Source organism: Palaemon carinicauda, chromosome 39, assembly GCF_036898095.1.
Source record: "Palaemon carinicauda isolate YSFRI2023 chromosome 39, ASM3689809v2, whole genome shotgun sequence".
In the NCBI taxonomy this organism is placed as follows: domain Eukaryota; kingdom Metazoa; phylum Arthropoda; class Malacostraca; order Decapoda; family Palaemonidae; genus Palaemon; species Palaemon carinicauda.
In genome coordinates, this window is record NC_090763.1 from 26,478,858 (window position 1) to 26,483,232 (window position 4,375).

A 4,375-nucleotide genomic window follows, 5' to 3' on the forward strand; every position below is an offset into this window, starting at 1 on the left:
CTGGATAGAGCGTCCGCTGTCACATTGCGGACTCCTTGAAGGTGAACTGCCGACAGGTACCACTTCTTCTTTTCCGCCAATCGGAAAATGGCTAGCATCACTTGGTTGAGAGGTGGTGACCTTGACCCTTGTCGATTCAAGCATCTCACAACCACCTCGCTGTCCATCACCAATCTTATGTGGATCGAGTGACGCGGGGAGACTTTCTTTAAGGTAAGGAGCACTGCCATAGCTTCTAGAAAGTTTATATGAAAGGTCCTGAATAGCTTGGACCAAGTCCCCTGGACTTTTTTCCGATGTGAGTGACCTCCCCATCCCTCCTTTGAGGCGTCTGAGTGAATCGTCATCGACGGGGGAGGTGGCTGAAGAAGAACCGACTTCTTTAGATGTCTGGCTTGGGACCAAGGCCTGAGAAGAGTACGTAGCCGAGGCGGCACTGGTCTTCTCAGATCTCTTCGCGCGTTTGATGCATACCTTCTCCAAACTCCTGTTGCATCCTTTAGCTGTGCTCTTAGCACTGGGTCTGTCACTGAAGCAAACTGGAGAGAGCCTAGTACCCTCTCCTGTTCGCGTCTTGATATCCTTTCGGAATCTAGAAGTCTCTTGACAGAGCCCGCTATCTCCTTCCTTTTCTTCGTCGGGATGGAGAAACTGTGTGACAAAAGGTCCCAGTGGATTCCCAGCCACTGGAACCTTTGGGATGGAGAAAGTCGAGACTTTTTTCTGTTGATCTTGAAGCCTAGGTACTCTAGGAACTGGATCACCTGACTGGAAGCTTGCAAGCATTCGGTCTCGGATGCTGCCCACACCAGCCAGTCGTCCAGGTAGGCTACTACCTGAATTCCCTTTAGGCGTAATTGTTTGAGAGCTGCGCTCGCAAGCTTCGTGAAAATCCTTGGGGCTATGTTTAGCCCGAATGGCATGGCTCTGAAGGCGTATAGTCTCCGTTGTAGCCTGAACCCTAGGTAGGGGGAGAGTCGACGGCTGATTGGAATGTGCCAATAGGCGTCTGACAAGTCTATAGAGACTGAGTATGCCCTCTTGGGCAGTAAGGTCCTTATGTGTTGCAGTGTTAGCATCTTGAATTTGCAATTCACTATGAACTTGTTGAGTGGCGACAAGTCCAGAATGACTCTGAGCTTTTCCGAGTCTTTCTTGGGAACACAAAACAGCCTCCCTTGGAATTTGATGGACTTCACCTTTCGGATCACCTTTTCTCCAACAGTTCTTGAACGTACTCCTCCAGAACGGGGGTGGAGTGTTGGAAAAACCGAAGGCACGGGGGTGGAGTGCTGTACCAGCTCCAGCCCAGTCCATTCTTGAGTAGGCTTTGGGCCCAGGGATCGAAGGTCCAGCGATCCCAAAATTTCATCAGTCTCCCTCCTACCGGTATCGTTTCACTTGGACTGCCGTCCTGAGGTCTTGCCTCCCTGACCACGACCACCTCTGAATCCCCTTCCCCTTGAGGGGCGCCTAGACGAGCCTCTGGCTGCTCCTCTAGGTTTTGCACGAAAGGAAGAAGACTGTCCTTCGAATATTGGGGTGAATGTGGATGACTGACCTGGCACAGCCTGGGGTACCCACTGAAAAGTAGTCGGGGTTTGTGCCACCATCTGGGGCACTGGAGGCAATGGCAATTGCAGTTGCTGTTGCTGTCTAAAAGGCTTGGCTGACCGAGACGGTAGCCTAGTCCTCATATTCTTCCTCTTTGGTTGAGGACCCTCATCCGGGGAAGATTTTCTTTTGATAGCCAGGCCCCACTTCTGGAGAAGGTTTCTATTCTCCACGGCGGCCTTATCAACAACCTCTTTGACCACATCGGTAGGGAAAAGGTCTTTTCCCCAAATGTTGGAGGAGATTAACTTCCTTGGCTCGTGTCTCACCGAGGCCCCGGTGAACACGAAGCTCTCCTTGCCCTGACGAAGCTATAAAGGTCCTTCGTCACTGTGGCTAGGTGAGACTTAGCCCCTACCATGAACATTTCATGGACCTTGGGGTCACTTGCCATCGTCTCAAGAGTAGTCTGATGAGACATTGAGGCAGCCAGTCTTTCTTTTGTCTCGAACTCTCTTCGTAAAAGAGAGTCGGACAGCTTGGGGAGATCCTCGCCGAATTGCCGTCCGGCAATATCAGCCTCCAACTTTCCCACTGAGAATGTCAGATGGACATCCTTCCAGTCTTTGTGGTCCATAGGCAGGGCCAGCGACAAGGGTTTACACTCCTCCAGGGAGGGGCAAGGCTTGCCGGCCTCGACTGCCTTTAGGACAGCCGCAAACCCTTTCTGTAAAAAGGGGAAGGCTCTAGCAGGAGAGGACACAAAAGAAGGGAGCTTCTTGTTCAATGCAGCTACCTTCGAGTTAGAGAAGCCCCTCTCTTTCATCGAGGATGAAAGTAGGGCTTGAGCCTTAGCGTGGTCCATAATTATGACCTCCTTCGGCTCTGTCTCCTCCCTTGAAGCTGGTTCTTTTCTCAGCCGGACATAGCAGTCCGGATATGATGCCTTGCTGGGCCAAAATTCCACCTCCTCTAGTGGAACTGAACCCAGCTTATCCGAGATGACGATCTTTCCAGTCGTCATTGGCATGTGCTCAGCATACCTCCAGGGGTTAGCATCTGAGCATACGGGAAGGTCTTTCACATTGAGCCCTTTCCGGGGTCCACGTGATTCTGCCAGGGACTGCATACGCAGTTCCATAGCAGCCGCCTTCTCCTGATTCTCCTTCTGCATTTGTTGGATCATTCCAACAATCGAAGAGAGGGCCTGTCCCAGTTCTACTGGGAGACCGGCCGATGTTGAGGGGATAGGATCCGGAATCTGAACCGGAATAGCCGACAACTCGTCGACCTCATCCTCTACGACATCCGGGGTTTGAACTTCATCCTCACCTTCTGCCAGGAGGTCTTGTTCCAAACGTTCGTCCAGGTCAGACATCCTGTCATCTAACTGGATGTCTTGCATCGCAACTGCGACTTCCACGTCCACCTGGACTTGATCTTGAGGGATCTCCTCTTGAGGCTGGGGAATCACTGCATCAGCTGATGCCTGGGGAAAAAGATACGCCCTCATCTTCTCACTTGGAAGATAAGGGCCAGAGGTGTTCTTCTTGAAGCCCCTTACCCAAGTACGAAGCTTTTCCCTTGCTATATCCCTTGATTCCGCCGTTCTAGGGGAATCAAAAGCCTCAGTAATCAGGTTAGTGCATACAGTACATACCTGAGGGTCCCAATACTGGAGATCATCCTTGGAGACAGCGCATGCTGCATGTCTCCTACAACACTCATGTCCGCAGAGGTTCTTGCTGCGGACATTGCAGAAAACATTTCCGCACTTCGGAGGGTCCTCCTGTAAAGAGAAGAAATTTCCATGAGTATCAAGTGAACTATGTATCACTGGATATGCATAGTATAGCATAACAATTCATAAAGGAAAGACACACACTTGTGTTTCCCTCACAACCCATTGTTGCAGCCTTCCAGATAATAAAATAAAAAATGGTTTATCTCTTCCAGAGTAACCAATGTAAGGTTTCCAGAGGAAACAGGTGGAGCTCACACCTAAGCAATGATTTTAAAATCCTGGATAATAGACAGGGAAGAACTCAGCTTCCTATCTGAGGGCAACAGCAAAGGGGCGTGCAAGAAAACACAATAGTGTTAGAAGACACAGTGCTGTACCAAAACCCTTACTATAGTTTTCCTCTTACTGTATATGCTATACAGAAGAATACTAGTACAGTATAGGGGGATGTGTGCTGGCCTACCTTTGCCGGCCGGCACACACCACAACTAGCTTTAAAGTATACTACTTAACAGCTATAGGGCGGCAGCACTCTGGTTCAAATGCCTGTGCCGGTCGGCAGCAACTGCCGGCCGGTAACAGCCAGTGTTGGCCGGCAATGGCTGCCGGCCAGCAACTACACAAGGTAGTACCCAGCTGCCGGCCACACTCTTGGTGACCGGCAGACAAGGGCTGACATAAGCCGGCCGGCAAAGGTACAAGACCGATGCCAGCCGGCAGCAAAAGAACCAGAGGACTACACCTGCCCGGCTGCCGGCCTCATAGGCCGGCAGCCGGGACAGGTACAGCACTTAAAAGAAAATAGAATGGATGCCGGGATAAGAGTGTACACAACCTCCAAGCCCGGCAACCGAAAGAGTGCATATAAGGAAGGGGAGAAACTAATTCAGGCTTCCTTGACCAATGCCGTCCGGCTCTGCCGGCAGGCATGGATGAGGGACCAAGAGAGGTCCGGGCAGTACTCGAAAACATAAGACCCTTGCCGGCCAGCAGCTCTGCCGGCCGGCAAGGGGCTGAGTCAATTCCACATCCTAACCTATACTAGGTCCAGAAGTAGAACGACGTACAGTACAGTAA